The sequence below is a fragment of the Tenrec ecaudatus genome, chromosome 1 (genome assembly GCF_050624435.1).
Source record: "Tenrec ecaudatus isolate mTenEca1 chromosome 1, mTenEca1.hap1, whole genome shotgun sequence".
In the NCBI taxonomy this organism is placed as follows: domain Eukaryota; kingdom Metazoa; phylum Chordata; class Mammalia; order Afrosoricida; family Tenrecidae; genus Tenrec; species Tenrec ecaudatus.
This window is the reverse complement of record NC_134530.1, coordinates 52,052,269-52,070,504: the sequence shown is the minus strand read 5'-3', so window position 1 is coordinate 52,070,504 and position 18,236 is coordinate 52,052,269. Positions and strand designations below refer to the sequence as shown.

The 18,236-nt window shown below is 50.8% G+C and overlaps 1 protein-coding gene and 1 non-coding gene across 2 annotated transcripts in view; one reads left to right on the top strand and one right to left on the bottom strand.

Moving 5' to 3' along the window:
* Positions 1 to 18,236, bottom strand: part of OPRD1 (opioid receptor delta 1) — a 40,307-nt gene that overhangs the window by 15,177 nt on the left and 6,894 nt on the right. The gene's annotated exons all lie outside the window — the stretch shown is intronic.
* Positions 3,727 to 3,833, top strand: LOC142438166 (U6 spliceosomal RNA). The gene has a single exon (XR_012782594.1). It is a non-coding gene; the product is annotated as a U6 spliceosomal RNA (small nuclear RNA).

Genomic DNA, 18,236 nt, shown 5'->3' with positions numbered 1-18,236 from the left:
CAGATCATTATAAAACGTTCAAATAACTTAGATTCATTTAATTAAAAACTTTAAATCCCACTGTTAAAATTATAGACCATTGTCAGACATCACCATGCACACACGCACACCCAGCTTTATGTAAGTGAATCTTGCTGGAATTCTGTTACATAAGATGCTGTCACATCCATAGTCACAAATAGAAGCCCCCTTGCAGTGGGGATCACTATGCTACCCCAGGAGTCAGAATGGTCGTCTCTAAAGGACTACATAGTTGAATATTTTAGGCATTGTAAGCCACAACAGGTGTCTGTTACAAATGCTTCCTCTTCTTTTTTTTTAAACATTTTATTAGGGGCTCATACAACTCTTATCACAGTCCATACATATACATACATCAATTGTATAAAGCACATCCGTACATTCTTTGCCCTAATCATTTTCAAAGCATTTGCTCTCCACTTAAGCCCTTTGCATCAGGTCCTCTTTTTTTTTTCCCTCCCTCCCCATTCCCCCCTTCCTCTTTTTTTTTTTTAACAATCCTTTAAAAAGGTAAAAACTGGTGGTGAAAAAAAATTTTTTTAATAAAAAGGTAAAAACTTTTCTTTCTTCCATTTTTTTTTTTAAAGCTCAAGATCATATAAAAACACCACAGGCCCCTTGATGGCCCAAGACCCTAAGGGGAACAACACTGGAGACTCAGGGTCAGGACTGGCTCAGACTGACCCTGTGACACTGAGGCAAACCACTAAAAGTGTGCAGCAAAGCAACTGTGGGAGCAGAGCAGGGCGTCCCCATTGAACCCTACTGAAGGTCATGCCTAGAGATCAAAAATCAGACTTTGATCTATTTACAGGTTTTTCTTTCTTTTAAAAATTTTTTTCAAAATTTTTTTTCTTTTAATTAATTTATTTTCCTATGGGTAATTGGTTTCCTTTTTTGTTGTCATTGCTGTGTTCTCACTCATCACCTATCTTGCTATGACTTGATTTTTGGTGCATATTATTATCTCTACAGATCGATCTAGATAGATAGACTGGATAAATAGTCTGGAGGAGAAAACAACGGGACTAATGGTTCCGGGGGGACATAGGAGAGGGGGAGGAGGGGGTAGGGAGGTGGTGCTGACCAACCCAGGGACAGGGGAGCAATAAGTGATCCCAAATCAGTGGTAAGGAGGGTGTGAGCAGCCTGGTAGAGATTCAGCAAGTGCAAGGTAACCGAGAGAAATTACTGAAACCCAAATGAAGGCTGAGCATGATAGTGGAACAAGAGGAAAGTAAAAGGAAATAGAGGAAAGAACTAGGTGACAAAGGGTATTTATAGAGGTCCAAAGACTAGAATGTACATATATCAATATATTTATATAAGAGTGTGGGGAAACAGATCTGTGTGCATATATTTATAGGTTTAGTATTAAGGCAGCAGATGGACATTGGGCCTCCACTCAAGCACTTACTCAATGCAAGAACACTTTGTTCTATTAAATTGGCATTCCAGGATGCACACCTTCCCAACACAATTGCTGAAGAAAAATGTGTGCATAAGCAAATGTGGTGAAGAAAGCTGATGGTGCCTGGCTATCAAGATATAGCGTCTGAGGTCTTGGAGGCTCGAAGATAAACAAGTGGCCATCTAGTTCAGAAGCAACAAAGCCCACATGGAAGAAACACACCAGCCTGTGTGACCACCAGCTATCAAAGGGATCAGGTATCAAGCATCAAGGAACAAAAAAACCATATCATTGTAAATGTGGGTGAGTGCAGAGTGGAGACTCAAAGCCCATTGGTAGCCAACCGGACAACCCTTTCCTGAAGGGTTGTGGGGAGGAGATGAGCCAGTCAGGGTAGCAACGATGAAACATATAACTTTCCTCTAGTTCTTAAATGCTCCCCCCACTATCATGATCCCAATTCTACCTTATAAATCTGGCTAGACCAGAGGATGTACACAGGTACAGATAGCAAATGGAAACACAGGGAATCCAGGACAGATGACTCCTTCAGGACCAGTGGTGAGAGTGGCGATGCCTGGAGGGTAGAGAGAATGTGGGGTAGAAAGGGGGAACTGATTACAAGAATCCAGGTATAGCCTCCTCCCTGGGGGATGGACAGCAGAGAAGAAGGCCGGGGGAGATGTCAGACAGTGTAACGTGACAAAATAACAATTTATGAATTATGAAGGGTTCATGAGGTAGGCGGTAGTGGGGAGGGAGGAGGGAAATGAGCAGCAGATATTAAGGGCTTAGGTAGAAGGCAAATGTTTTGAGAATGATGATGGCAACAAATGTACCTATGTTCTTGTCACAATGGATATATGTATGGATTGTGATAAGAATTGTACGAGCCCCAATAAAATGATCAAAAAAAAGATATAAAAACACCATTGGCTAAATGGAGATCCCCTCATAGAGGGGTTTAGGAGAGGAGATGGTTTAATTAGGGTGCGAGGTAATACCGATGAAGAATACAGCTTTCCCCCAGATCCTGGATGCTTCCTCCCCCCAACTACCATGATCCGAATTCTACCTTGCAGGGCTGGATAGGGCAGAGGTTGTACACTGGTGCATATGTGAGCTGGAGGCACAGGGAATCCAGGGTGGATGATACCTTCAGGACCAAGGGTGTGAGGGGCGATGCTGGGAGAGTGTAGGGTGAGTGGGTTGGAAAGGGGGAACTGATTACAAGGATCCACATGTGACCTCTTCCCTGGGGGAGGGATGGCGGAGAAGGGGGTGGAAGGGAGACTCCGGATAGGGCAAGATATGACAAAATAATGATGTATAAATTACCAAGGGCACATGAGGGAGTGGGGAGCGGGGAGGGAGGGGAAAAAAAAAAAGAGGACCTGATGCAAAGGGCTTAAGTGGAGAGCAAATGCTTTGAGAATGATTGGGGCAGAGAATGTATGGATGTGCTTTATACAATTGATGTATGTATATGTATGGATTGTGATAAGAGTTGTATGAGTCCCTAATAAAATGTAAAAAAAGAAAAGAGGAGAAAAAAAAAGAAAATGATTAGGGCAAATAATGTACAGACGTGCTTTATACAATTGATGTATGTATATGTATAAGAGTTGTATGAGCCCCTAATAAAATGTTTATAAATAAATAAATAAAAATAAAATTAGCCCCCCCCAAAAAACACCATTGGCTGTATCTAGTCTAGTCTACTGAGATAAATATCATATATACTTATTTGTAAGCTGAGTTTTTCAGCATATTTTTAATGCAGTTTTTGTGGTAAAATTAGGTGCCTAGGCTGATATCCGGGTCGGTTTATACTCAAATATATACGGGTAATTGACCACTGCTGTTGAGTCAATTCCAACTCATAGCGACCCTACCTAGAGTTTACAAGGTCATAAATCTTTACAGGAACTGATAGCCTCAACTTTCTCCTATAGAGCTGCTAGAGGGCTTGAACTGAAAACCCTGTGGTTAGCAGTCCAACATTTACTGCAACACCAAACACTGCCATCAAGTTGATGCCGACTCATAGGGACTAGACAGAACAGGGTCAAACTGTGTCTGTGAGTTTCCAAGACTGTAACTCTGGAGAAAACCCCGTTTTTAAGTCGAGGAGCCCTTGGTGGTTTTGAACTGATGACCCTGCAGGTTGAAGCCCAAGGCATAGCCACTACACCACCAGGGCTCTCAGTATGGGCACCAACACTACGTAATAATGCCCCTGTTGAAGGCCATGGAGGTTGCTTCTGCCTTTATGCTGTTAGAAAACCACATTGGTGCTCACTTCGGCAGCACATATACTAAAATTGGAACGATACAGAGAAGATTAGCATGGCCCCTGCGCAAGGATGACACGCAAATCCGTGAAGCGTTCCATATTAAAAAAAAAAGAAAACAACTTTGTCTATAAAACATGTGATGGTGGAGGACTCTTAGAGGTCTAGCTCTTCACAGTGAGGGCATCCCCTTGAGGCGCTCAGACAAATGGCTACTCAGCTTCTGCTTGATTACATCTTGGGACGGGGAGCTCACCACTTGCAGACACAATCCACCACCCCACCCCCATTTTGGACAGCTTGCAGACTTAAAGACTGCTCCCTCCTCACCTCCCACTATTTTCAGTTCTTCTGCTTACAGATCCACACACTCTAACCCTAATCCCTCCCTTTCTCTTTCTCCCTGTTGGGAAAGGGCTCCCGTGGCGTGGAGTGGTGATGCTCTAGGGCTTGGCGGGCTGTGGTGAGACCTGAGTGGGTTGTACAAGTTAGACAAGTGTTACAAGCTCAGGTGTGCTTGTCGATGGCGTGAGAACAAACCAAGATGGGGGCCCACATATGATGTGTCCCTGTGATTCCGATCCATCACACTCAGGTCTCCCTGTAGGTCAGGCTGGAATGTCCCCTGTGGGTTTCCGGGACTGTAACTCTTCATAGAAGCAGAAAGCCTCCTCTTTCTCTGGATGACACCATCCTCAGCGGAGGGCCTGAGATGCTGCAGGTGAATCGTGTTGCAGGTACACAGAATTGGGCCCTGGTCTTTCTCCACCTTGCCTGGCAAGGTGAGGCCAAACCCATTCTCTGTGAGCTCTCTTCTTAGAACCTCAAGGCCATAAATGAGGGCACATGGCCCCACCAGCAGGGCCCGGCCATCTTAGATTCTTAGCACTGCTGAAACAGAAAGACCCACCAGTGGGTGGTTTGACAGAACGGAAATGCATTTTCTCACGGTTTAGGTGGCTAGGAATTGGAACCCAGGGCACCGGCTCCTGGAGAAGGCTCTCTCTGCTCCGGGGGAAGATCTTGAGCTCGGTGTCTCAGCCTTGAAGCTGTGCACCTGGCATCTCGCCCACATTTTGCCCTTGATTTTCTCCTTTTTTTTTTTAAAATCTCAAAAGCGATTGGCTTAGACACACCCTCCCTGTGACATGTCCTCGTTGCATAACAAAGAAGATACGATGCCAAATAGACATTAGGATTTACAGCCTATATTTTGAGGGGCACATTCAGTCCATAACAATTACCCGTAGGATTTTCCGCATTCCCTACCTCCTTCTCTGGCACCGCTGCTGCTGTTACATCAGCTCAATCCACCACCTCATGGCAGGTGGGATCTGGCTGCATTCTCAACCACCAGCAGCTGGGGATCCCCGGCTAATCATGCTATCACCCCCTCCATTGTGTGGACATTCCCCGTGGGAGCCAGGGACTCAGCAGACACAGGCCCCACTCTAGTTGGTTGAATGGTGCCCCCGCCAAAAAAAAAGATATACTTCATTCCCAACCCCTAAGACCTACAACTGTAACATCGGGAAAAAGGGTTCTTTGCAGATGTGGTTAAGGTGAACTCATTCCTGAATTATCCAAGTGGTTCCAAACCAATCCCCAAAAGGAAGGTGCACCCCAAAGAGAAGCAGGAACTCTGGCACCAGGAACACCTACATCCAAGTCTGAAGTCTATTGTAAGAAGCTGTCTGCCCTCAGATAAGTCCTAACTAACTCTGTAAACTGGGCGTAACCATCCTACTGACTGTGAGGGTGTGTGGCAGACGAGGCAATGTGCGTGAGGTTCCCACCTGCATGCTGGTATCACGGCGGCTTCTCTCCTTGTTCAGGCCAGAGTGGCACCTGCTAAGCTGCCCCGGAGCCCCACCCTCCTGACTCACAAGGCCCAGGCCCTTGGGAATGTGCTCTGGTCCAGGGAGCCCTTATCTAGTACACTGAGTTCAAGCTTCAGCTCCCACAGCACAGACGGGGGAAGCTGAGGCCTCGAGAGATTAGACAGAGGATTGCTTCTCCTGAATTCTAAGAGCCCAACTTCTTCTCATTTCTCCAAGCTGCCCTCCCAGGGGCGAGCTGTGTCTCCGCGGAGAGTAAGAAGAGGCCAAAGGGAATGTGAGTAGGGACTCTGGTTCGTCTTCAGAATGCTTGGCAAGGTCTTCTGGCTCAGTAGACACCTGGATCCACACTGCCAGCGATTAGCGTGTAGCATAGGTCAAAGGATGGACCTATCCCCAGTCCCATCACCATCATCTTCACAACTACTACCAGCACCACCACCCCAGCCCACCCCCGGGAAGCGACTCCACTAACTGCCAGGAAGATCTCATGAACCCCACCACGACAGGTGTGCACGTTCCCACTTCATCCCTCCGACAACCTGCAAGTATTGCCTTCACTTTCTGGAAAGGGAGCCTCGGAGGAGTCGCCCATCCTGGCAGCCAGCCAAGGGCTAAACCGGGAAGCGAGGTCCATGAAAAGGGCTCTGCTTGTTAGTGGGGGGACAGCTGAGAAAAGGAGGTACGGCCTAAAGACTGTCATCAATGTCCCTGTGCATGCAGACATTACTGAACGGATGTATGCATTACTGTGTATGTTCTCAACATCAAATAAAATATATTCTTAAAAATAGAAATGCCACCACCAGAAAAGCCTGCTCTACTCCCCAACACCCCCAACAGAAGCACTCTTTTTCCCCCTGGGAAGACTCTGTCTCTCATACGTTGTATACGGTATCTGGGAGGGCCAGTCCCCGGAGCAGGGTGTCAGGTTTGGCAGAGGGTCAGCACAAAAGAAGATCCTGGAAGAGATGGATTGACCCACTGGCTGCAGCCATAAGAGAAAAACAGCGGTGAGGGTGGCTCAGCACGGATCAGCGTGCCAGTCTGCTGGCCACAGGGTGACCGGGACGAGGAACTGACTCGACTCCTGGCCCCTAACCACCACCACCACTGTGAGCCAGACATTCTGCTAAGCCACACGCAAGGAATTGTCCCACTGAAGCTGCACAGCCACCACAGGTGAGCCTAATTATCCCCATGGCACAGGTGAGTAATATGGAGGCCAAGAGGGACCGAGTAACTCCCGGCAAGTCCTACAACCAGGAGTGAAGGCTTACCTCTAGAACCTGGACACACTGAGGACCTCCCCCCGATCTTCCCCTGTCAGTATGTGAAGCTCAACCACTTTGATTTACAAACGAGAGAAGGGAGGCAGTGCCACAGCTCAGCCCACTGCAAGGACCAGCTTAAATACTGCAACTGCCAGCCAGCTGGGGTCCAGCTGGGGCCCCCTCTATTTACAGGCAAACGGTGGTTGCTTTCCCAACTGGCAAAACAAGCCTGGCTGGGCAGAGAGGGCGGCAAGCTACGTCCCTGCCCACCAGTTAACACGAGTGGCGAGTGGCCAGAAATTAATTAGCTCTCTCAGTTTGGGCCAAGCTCGAGGAAGGAGAGTAGTTCATTATAACGAGGCCCAGTGAGCCTGTCATGGGAGAAGATTAAGGGCCGGAACATGGACATAAAGGACCCTTCAGGCTGGACATGAGTGAGGAGGCCTCCCTCGGGCGTGCTCGGCAATAAACAGGCAGCCGCCTTGTTCCGCTCTGTGGAGGGCCGCAGCGTACCAGGGCGGGAGAAGAGATGGTCTCCATCGCCTTGGCTCTGTGTCTGCCTTAAGAAAGATGGGCCAGATGGACACAAAGAGGCCCCCAAGAAAGCAGGGGCCCCACTCCAGGGTGGCATGCTTTCCCACCACCTCCATTTTGAAATTGCAATTCAGAGCAAACCCACAGGAGAAAGTAGGATCACCCCAGGGGGGCCCAATGGCCCCCACTTGGGATGTGTGCCCAAGAGGGACCAATCCCCAGAGGAAGCCATCATGCTTGGCCAAGAGGGTCCGTGAAAAGGAGGAAGTGCCTGAAGGAGGTGGATGGACACAGTGGCTACAAGAGGGGGTGCAAACACAGCCATGACCTCGGTGGGTGTGGCGGGGGGGGGCAGTGTTTTGTTCGCATGGACTCAGGATCGCTGTGAGTCGGTGACTCAGTGGCACCGCACCACCACCGCCTTTACACAAGCGGGTCTCCAGGTCTTTCCCCAGCAGAGCAGCTGGTGGGGTCAACGGCTGACCTTTTGGTTCACGGCTCAGCTCTCTAACCACCGTGTCACAGGGCTCCTCCCCTCTGGGCAAACTCATTCACCACCACTGAGTCAAGGCAGACGCAGAGCAGACGCAGAATGACCTGGTAGGATAAGGGAGAGCTGCCCCTGGGGGTTCTAGGTTTTGCAAAGTAAAAGGTGCTCCTCCTTCCACAAACACCGACCGATGGCTCCAGGGTCCGGGGCCCTCAGCCAGGGCTCCAGCCTCCACAGAACGCTGTCCTCCACCCGCTCTGTGTCCAGAGGCAGCGAGCGAGACAAGCCGGCAAGTGAATGACAGTGTGTGCTTCTTGCTCTGACGGGGACGCAGAAGCTCCAGGGGGAGTTGGAGGGTGCCTACTGGTCTGGAGGCATCCGAGAGGGCTTCTTGGAGAAAGGCTTTTCTAAGCGGAAGGTACCTCAGAGACCTACAGGCTGGCACAGCAACTAATGAACGTGGCAAAGTCCCTTCGACCTTCTCTCTTGCCCTGTCATGGGGGTGGCGGGGCTTGCCATAGATCCCAACAGCTCTAGGGACAGACTCTCCTTGGCAATGTGCCAACTGCAGACTGTTGTCAAGTTGGTCCCAATTCATGGTGTTCCCATGTGACACAGCGTGGGCCTGCCCCACAGGCATTTCTGGGCAGCCATTGTTATGGACGCACATGCCGGCCCTTTCTTCTGAGGCACTTCTGGGCGGGTTCAGACCACCCGCCTTTCTGGTAGTAGGGAAACAAAACTTTCACACCACTGAAACAAACGAGATCACACCCAACTGCCCTCAAGTTGATGCCGAGCCATAGTGACCCTGTAGGACATTGTAGAACTGCCCCCGTGGGTTTCCGAGACTCGTCTTCACGGGAGTAGAAAGCCCCGTCTTTTCCCACGGAGCTGACCTGACTTTGCTGTTCATTAGCAGCTGAACGCTCAGTACTAGACACACCTACTGAAAAAACAGTTGCTGAAGCCTCCTTGGCCAGGGATTGCGCTGGGAATCGATGTCCAAGATGGGTGAGGCCCACACAGCTCCTGCCCTCCAGGAGCAAGCTGCCGAAAGGGAAGCCAACACAGAGCCAAGCAATGGCCCTCTAGCGCTTCCGGGCCGTCTAGTTTCTGTCTTTAACCTGTCATCTTTACTGGACACATGTCCTTAGGGTGAGGAAGGGCTCTTCCTGAGGGGGAGGGGCATGGGCCAAAGGCCAGGCCAGGAAAGCAGGTGGCACCTTCGCCCCAGCTTTCCCAGCGGTGCTTCCGGAACCGCCCATGTGTGAGCTCCTTGTGGGAGGGGGAGTAGCTGAAAACCACGTAGGCCACCAACATCACGGACACACCAGAGGCGCTCCCCTTCCTCACCCTGATGTACCTGTTGGAACGCTGACCGAGACCTCTCCGCGACCTTGACCTTCAGGAGGCGCTTCTCCTTTAGGGGCACAACAGATGCTGTCTTGGAGTCCTGGCTGTCCTGTCCACTGTCTGGGCCGTCCTTTCAAGCACATCTCCCTCTCTGTGTGCTGAGGACTGGATGTGGGCCACTTGATTCACATCACCGAACGAGTGATTGTAGTAAGCACTGTCACCCACATTTGGCAGCTGAGGCTCAGAGAGGCAGAGAGACCTCCCCCAGGCCACACAGCCCAGGAAGCAGAGTGCCAGAACGGTGTCTGACCCCAAAGGCCATGTTCTTCACCACAAGGCTAAGGCTGGTGCCAGCGATCCACGAGGGCACCTCGCCCAGAGAAGCCTGGTGACAAGTCACTGTGGCAGAACTCAGTGTGACCGGAAGCCTGGTGACAAGATGCAGTCCGACACTAGCCAGCTGTCCCTGTGCCCCAGCTTCTGCAGCTGTCCAGTGGGCAGGCGACCCTGCTCCTCTCACAGCGGTTATGACAATTTAATGCGGTGTGCCGGTAAAGTGTCCTGTAGCCTTCCAACCTTGCCGAAGCCCACACCTGCTTTTGCCACGGTTGTCCTTGGTGGGGTCTGAAATATTCTCAGTCGCTAGCACCGCCAGGTCGCCATACAGTGAACTCAGACCCCACAGGTGTCAAAGTAGAATCCTGTTCCCTGAGGATTTCACTGGCTGACTTGTTCTCAGAAGTAGGCCCCCAGGCCTTTCTTGCAAGGTATTTCTGGCTGGGCTTGAAGTTCCCACCTCTCAGTTAGCAGCCGGGCACTAATTATTTACACTGCTCAGGGGCTCCTCTGTGTCCTTAAACCAAAAACAAACAAACCTCACTGCCATCAATTGAGTCCATGCCGATTCATAGCAAAATAGCGACTCCGTAGGGCAGGATGGAACTGCCCCTGGGGTTTTCTGAGACTGTAACTCTGTAGCAGCAGAAAGCCCCGGCTTTCTCTTAAGGCAGTGGTTCTCAACCTGCAGGTCGCGACCCCTTTGGGGGTTGAATGATGCTCACAGGGGTCGCCCCATTCATAACAGTAGTAAAATGACAGTGATGAAGTAGCAATGAAAATCATGTTACGGTTGGCGGGTGGGGGGGGCACCACAACATGAGGAGCTGTTTGAAAGGGTCAAGGCACCAGGTAGGTTGAGAACTGCCGGCTTAAAGAGTGGCCAGTGGTTTCAAACTGCTGATCTCACGCACCACTGCCCAATGAGTAACCACTGTGCCATCCAGCAACCTCATGGCTCCCGCCCACAGCTCCATGTTAATATAATGCCCACAAGTTTGCCTAACCTGTCCCCTGAGGGCATTTCTTTGGAGACAATGGGCCCGGCAGGCCCCAGGCAGAGCACTTTAGACACTTTCTCCCCTTGGAACCACACCCACCCTGGGAGGTGGGTGTCACAGAGCGAAAGCCTGCCTTCCCCCACACCAACTCTAACTGCCCCTGTGACACCCACTACAAAGGCAGTTCTTCTCCGTACCTGAGCCGCCCCGCACTGGTCAGCTCACACTATGTAAAGGGCCCTCCAGATTGCCCCTCACTTCCAAACTGCGGGAGACTTATTTGGGGAGTCCCACTATATTAGGGGGAAAGAGACCCCAGAGTCAACCATGTTTTATAGAGACACTCTGAATAGGCCTTAAACCAGTGGTTCTCAACCTTCCACAGGCCGTGACCCTTTCATACAGTTCCTCCATGTTGTGGTGACCCCCCCAACCATAAAATTATTTTTAATGCTACTTCATCATTGTAATTTTACTGCTGTGATAAGTCGGGTGACCCCTGTGAAAGAGTCATTCCACCCCGTTGCGGCCCACAGGTGAGAACTGCTGCCTTAAACAGAACAGAGACAAAGTCAAGGCAGTCATCCTGGATAAGGGAAACCATTGGCACATACACAGTGCAGAGCTAACGAAATCCACCCACTGCCAGCCACAGGGCTCAATAGGTGTGTGACAGAAGATGAAAGAAGTCACTGTGATTGGTAGCAGATCAATCCAACACTGTCCGTCAGGACTACACATCTGGACTATGGACTGTGGACCGTGATTGGTGCGTAGTCATAGGTTAAAAATAGGCTACTGTTTGGGTCTGGGGTTTCTCCACAGTGGTCTGGATATTACTCACGATCATGTGACTGAGTCATAGTCACCAGGACCCCCCTTTTTAACTTCCATTCCATCACATGTGGCTGTTCTGGGTGAATTGATCAGGGTAGGCCCAGGCAAGTTCCCTGGCTCCTTGTGTAAGCCTGAGAGCACAGTGCTCCGCCCCAGGCTCCCCAGGTGTCAGACCTTCTCCACATTCTTCCTGAGGGCAGACTGCCCTGCCCGGGGCTTGCCAGGACTTGTCCCAGCCTAGCCACTTTGCTGGTTGAAGGGCTGGCAAGCACGGGGGGGGGGGGGGGGGAGGTAAGGTAAAAACTAAGTCGTGACTCAAAGCGCTGCAGACTGCAGCCTTCCACACACTTCCAGTGCTTGACAATCTAAACGCTGCTGCACCCCACCCCCTCAGGGCACCAAACACACATCTGGGGGTGCCCAGGGCCACTCTCATTTCTGACCTGCTAGCCGCAAATCCCTGTGTTTAATAATAATTCCTTAGAATGAGTCCCAAGACAGTGAAACCCGTGGATGCTGGAACTCAGTGGGGCCACCTTGTTTTCATGGGTCACATCAGTTTTCCATCTGTGACAGGGTGCTCACCCCTTCGGTGTCTACTCAGAATCCTGATGGGCTTTCCTCTCTGACCGGCTTTACTGTCACTGTAGTCACCTTGTGGTTCACAGCCGTACTACAGCAAACACGATACAAATGAAGACACACAGGACAACCTCTGGGAGGGGCTCCACGGAGGGGCTCCCAAGTCCCAAGAGACACATTATGCTCTCAGGCATCAATGTCTTTCTCCAACCGGAAGGTTTACCTGCGCTTCCGTGTCCACAGTGTGGACTGGGATTCGGTACACAGGCAGGGCTGGTTGAATCGTTGCCTAAAGATCCGAAGTCAGTGATCAAGGGTAAGGTTGCGTAGAGAAGAGGTATAGCTGTAGCCCAGGTGGGGACGGAGCATGGTAGTGGGGCAGGAGGAAAGTCAAGGGAGATGGAGGAAGGAGCTGGGAGTCAAGGGGCATTTATGGAGGTCTAGACAAAGACATGTACATGCAAATATATATATGAGGATGGGGAAATAGATCTATGTGTATATATCTATAGGTTTAGTATTAAGGTGGCGGTAGGACTTTGGGCCTCTACTCAAGCACTCCCTCAATGCATGAATACTTTCTTTTATTAAATTGGAACTCTATGATGCTCACTCTCCTGACACAACTGCTGAAGCCAAAGTGGGTGAACAAGTAAATGTGATGAAGAAAGCTGATGGTGCCTGGCTATCAAAAGAGATAGTGACTGGGGTCTTAAAGGCTTGAAGATAAACAAGCAGCCATCTAGCTCAGAAGCAACAAAGCCCACATGGAAGAACACACCAGCCTGTGTGATCGAGTGGTCCCGAAGGGATCAGTTACCAGGCATCAAAGAACAAAAAATCATATCATTGGCTGCACACCTCCATGATACGATCGCCAAAGACAAACGGGTGCATAGCAAATGTGGCAAAGAAAGCTGATGGTGCCCGGCTATCGAAAGAGATAGTGTCTGGGGTCTTACAGGCTTGAAGGTGAACAAGCGGCCATCTAGCTCAGAAGCAAAAAAGCCCACATGGAAGAAGCACACCGGCCAGTGCGAACACGAGGTGCCAAAGGGACCAGGTATAAGGCATCATGCAAAAAAAAAAAGAATATATATATGTGTGTGTGTGTGTGTGTGTATGTATGTATGTATATATACCATAGTGAATGAAGGGGGATGTACAGAGTGGAGACCCGAGGCCCCAGTGTTGACCACTGGAGATCCCCTCATAGAGGGGTTTAGGAGAGGAGACGGGTCAGTCAAGGTGTGATGTAGTACTGATGAAGAACACAGCTTTCCTCCAGATCCTGGATATTCCTCCCCGCAACTACCATGATCTGAATTCTACCTTGCAGGAATGAATAGGGCAGAGGTTGTACACTGGTGCATATAGGAGCTGGAGGCACAGGGAATCCAGGGCGGACGATACCTTCCGGACCAGGGGTGTGAGGGGCGATGCTGGGAGAGTGGAGGGTGAGTGGGTTGGAAAGGGGGAACTGATTAAAAGGATCCACATGTGACCTCCTCCCTGGGAGATGGACGGCAGAGAAGGGGGGGAAGGGAGACTCCGGATAGGGCAAGATATGACAAAATAACAATCTATAAATTATCAAGGGCTCATGAGGGAGGGGGGAGCGGGAAGGGAGGGGAAAAAAAAAAGAGGACCTGATGCAGAGGGCTTAAGTGGAGAGCAAATGCTTTGAGAGTGATTAGGGCAAAGAATGTACAGATGTGCTTTATACAATTGATGTATGTATATGCATGGATTGTGAGAAGAATTGTATGAGCCCCTAATAAAATGTTAAAAAAAAAAAAAAGAAGAAAATGCAAGAAAGAAAAAAAAAAAAGATCCAAAGTCAGATGTTCCAGAAAACCCAGATCTGCCACCTCCGGGCCTTTGATCATACCCTACCCCACGTACGTTCTCTCTCTCTCTCTGCCTGGCACGCAACAGGGGTTCACTTCCACTGGGTGTCTTGAACATTTTCTATGTCAATCATAATTAAGCCCACCTTGGCCCTTGGCGCCTCCCAACACCTGGCTTTATGAACATGTTTCTCCACAGAGGGAGACGAGGGCACCAGGGGACTCCACTTTCCTCATGGGCGCTGCACCTTGGGGCCTCCGTGCAATGGCTGATTCTGTGACCGACCAACCGTGGCCCCAGCGGCCAGCCACTGTCTAGTCCTCGATGATGTACTTGACTTCATGTTCTGTTTCAAGAAGAAACAAACATCGCCATCCAGTCAGGTCTGAGTGAATCAGCTTCTCTGAGAAACAGTTTCCCATCTGGCAAATGAGGAGACACAGGGCTCCAGCCTCACAAAGTTGAGAGAATGAAGTGAGATCATAGACAGGAGGCACTTGGCACAGAGCTGGCCACCTGGTCAGTACTTCAGAAAGGGCAGCCGTTCGTTGTGGTGTTCTGTGCTGTTGGGTCAATGCGCCATGCTTTGCTGTTGGACCCTGTAATCGTTAGGTTTTTGTGTCAACTTGGCTTGGCCTGGAGCTCAGCAGTTTGACGGTGGGGGCCTCCCTCAAGGCGAGACCAAGCATCATGTGAGCAACTCTAGGATGAGATCAGCTGCGAGCAGCCAAGCAGTTGTGGGAAGATTCGGGGGGATCACAGGTCGCAGGCTCGGGGGTGAGGCCCCTTCATATGTATAACTAGATGCTGTATAAAACAACCTCATTTCTTGCTGGTCTGGACCCTGCATCTGGCTCATTGACCTCCAGTTCTTTGGGCTTGCGCCAGTGGCCCTCCCAGACTCCTCTGTCTGTATCCTCCAGCCGTGGCCTTCCTGTGCCATCTTCTTGGCTTCGGGTTCATCAGCCTCTGCAGCTACACAACTAAGGAAAAGTCTCCGGCTTAACATCTGACACACCAATTTGAACCAGATTGGACTTCCCCGGCTTCTCCAATGGTGTGAGCCACTAACACAACTCTCTTACCTGGGGTGGCAAGGTTTGGGCAGATGGAAAGGGTATCTTGTGGCTATCTGCCTCCCTCAGAACAGCTCTCTGACCACATGCTGGGCTTCACTCACTCCCACCAGGAAGGAATGGAAAATCACTAGATGCGGGGCATTTTCTAGCACTCAGAAAGGATGGGTTTTTGTAGCCAAGGGAAACGGATGGTCTCCATCTGTCCTGTCTGGGCATCTGGAGGCGGCCTGGCTCGAAGCAGCAGCCTCCCTCCCTTGGCCCTGTCCCTGGTTCCAGAGTGCTGAGCAACCAGCCAGAAGGCATCATCATCTTCCAACGGTGGCCAAGCCCTGTGTGAAGGTCACCCATGTACCATCTCTCTGACCTCTGCCCTTGCCTTTCCCTCTTCCTCACAGCAACCGGCCTCTGCTCAAAGGTCTCCCCGCCGATCGCCCACCTGCAATGGTGGGTCTGCCTCTCTCTCGCTCCCAGCTGGCTTGGTTTACTTCACTTCCCAGCTTTTAAAAGAAGCTGCCATCCTGTCGACTCATGGCAACTTCGCCTGAATCCAAACAGAACTACACTCCACCAGGTTTTCACCAGCCAATTTGGGGGTTGTCAATTGCCAGGCTTTTCTTCTGAGGCACCTCTGCCAATTTTTGGTTAACAGCTGAGCATGCTAACTGTTCGCACCACCCTGGAACCCCCGCTTCTGAAACCACTGGCCTTGTCTCTCTTTGAGTCTCTCTTTCCCCCACCAGAATGTCAGCCCCCTGAGGGCAGGGACCATGCCTCAGTCACCAGTGCATCCCCAGCACCTAGAACTGGTACCTGGGGGAGGGGGTGAGGGTAGGGAGCCAGTAAATACCTGCTGAATATGTCTCTCCCAACCTTATGAGGCAAGTGTTTTTCTGTCATTCCCATTTCACAGATGAGAAAAGCGTCTCAGAGAGTGGGCCCCCGGTGGACAGCCAGCAAACAGTACACCTGGGTTGGAAGCCCTGTCTGTCCACCTCTGTGGCCTCCTCAGCTGCTGGCCCTGCCCAGAGGACTGGGGTTCTTTGGGCCTGTGAGATATTGTCCGTGCCCCTGTGGCCAGGCTAGCCTGTGCAAGAATCTACTTCTTAACATTGCAGATACAATTTTTAGCCCACCGTTGCTTCTCTGTAAACCACAGGCATGGACAGGGATAGAAAGAGAGATGGGGCACCAGGGCTCAGGAGCTGGCTCTAGTCCTGCCCCAGCCACTAAAAAGGGGTCCAAAAGACCCCCTCTCCTGGCCTGGATTTCCTCATATGTAGATCAGAAGGGCTGAACTTGACCTACACGCTGACAGAGGACGTGGCAATGCTGGAGGGCATGGGCGGTGGGGTCAGAATAACCTGAGGTCCACACCTGGCCCTCAGACTCGGGGAAAGTTACCATAGAGACTCGAGTATATATGGTACATCACTCCTTTGAGTCTTGAGTTTCCTCGTCTGTAAAATGGGGCTGCACCCTCGATGAATTCTGTGAGGATGAAGGGGACAGTGACTCTACACTTCCCAGCAGAGGGCCAGGTGTCGAGTAAGTACTCAGCCAAGAGGGGCAGCACCCTGACCAGGCCTCCTTCACCTCCCAGCTCTCTGAACTTGAACTCCTTTCCATTTTCTCAGAAAGCTCTGGAAGACCAGCCTCTTTCACACACGCTCTCCCAGCCAGAGACAAAGCTGTTGATTTCTGCAGCTGCACCGGGAGCTATAAATCAATAGAACAGAGCCCAGAAGCCCCCGCCCCGAGCCCGACAGTAAATTGCTAATTTGAGCCAGGCTTTCTGCTCTTCCCCTGCATGACTCCTCTTCCTGTGCGTGTTAGGATGTTCTTGGGTAGCCAATTTGATTTTGAGGTCCCAGGCCTCGGGGGTTAATGAAATCATGGCTCACCCTCACACAGACCCCTTCCTTTCAAAATCCGGGCGTCTGCCAGGGAAGGGGAAGGCGCGTCGGAGATCACAGCCCTCGGCCCTGGTGGAAGGGGCTGTACGTGCTGTGCTTTCTTCACCCGAGTCTCCTGCCCAGCGCCTGGCACACTTTCAAGGGTGGGAGACTGTCTACATTACAAAGCAACCGTGTCGTCTTAGAGATTTGGGGGTGTTGTCAAGCCCCCGAGAGCTCCCGTTAAGGGATGTGCACACACACCTGTGTTCTACAGCGCACCAGAAGCTTAATGCAGATTGGCATCTATATGATTTCAGTGGAAATAGCAGAAGCAAGTCCTATTACACACACACACACACACTCACACCACGCGGCAGCTATCGAAAGCAGGCTTTCAAGGGAGTTTTGATGACTTAAGAACACACTTAAGATTTATGGTTCAGTGAAAAGGTATTTAAAAAACAAACAAACACAACTGGCTGTCCTGGAGTCGATTCCAACACATGGCAACCCCCTAGGCCAGGGTAGAACCGCCCCGGTGGGCGTCCGAGTGGGAGAGAAAGCCTCATTCCTTTCCCATGGGGCAGCTGGTGGTTTTGAACGGCTAACTCTGAGGTTAGCAGCCCAACGAATTACCTACTACATCACCAGGCCTCCTGCATGAAAGAGCATCTTATAAGACACATCTAACAGTACCCTGACTTAATTGAAACAAACGAATGCTCACAGGCCGAGCGCCAGAAAAGGAGGCGGACAGAAATACCCGAGATGACAGGCTCTCCTCTTTGGTGCTGGGTCCCGGGTGCTATTTGTCTCTGCTTAAATGTCGCCCTACACTCCAGAGTTCCAAAGTCATCACCAGGCTGCCTTTATAATGAAAGAAAATTTCCAGTATTGCGGTAATAAAAGCAAAGTTTCCCTGAAGCATCCATCCAATAATTCCACTTCTATCCTCTGGGGTTTAATAAATGTCGATCGAATGAATGAGAAATCTCACTCATCTAAATAGTCATAATAAAAGAAAGGTTTCTTGAATCCTTACCAAACGCTGCAGTCTGACTGAAGCCCTTAGCACGCGGTGAACTCTACATTACCACCCTGGCGCTCCTGCCATTACTACCATTGACAGATAGGAAAGCTGAGGCTCCTAGAGGTTGCATAAGCAGCGGCCAAGCTGACTCTCTTAGTAAAGGGCCTGGCTGGGACTGGCTCCTCGGTCAGTCTGGCAGTGACACTCAGGCTGTCAACCCCAGGTAGTGGCACAGAGCTCACCTACAGGGGACTGCAGACAACCAGCTGCCCCCTCCCCCGGCCGGGCCTGTCCCTGGCTTCTAGAAGGAACCATCCCCAGTGCTCTTGGCTCACGTACAGCATTGGTACAGTGGATGTGGAGTGGTTTTCGCGCCCCAAAGGCCTGGGTCTGAATCTGCCCTG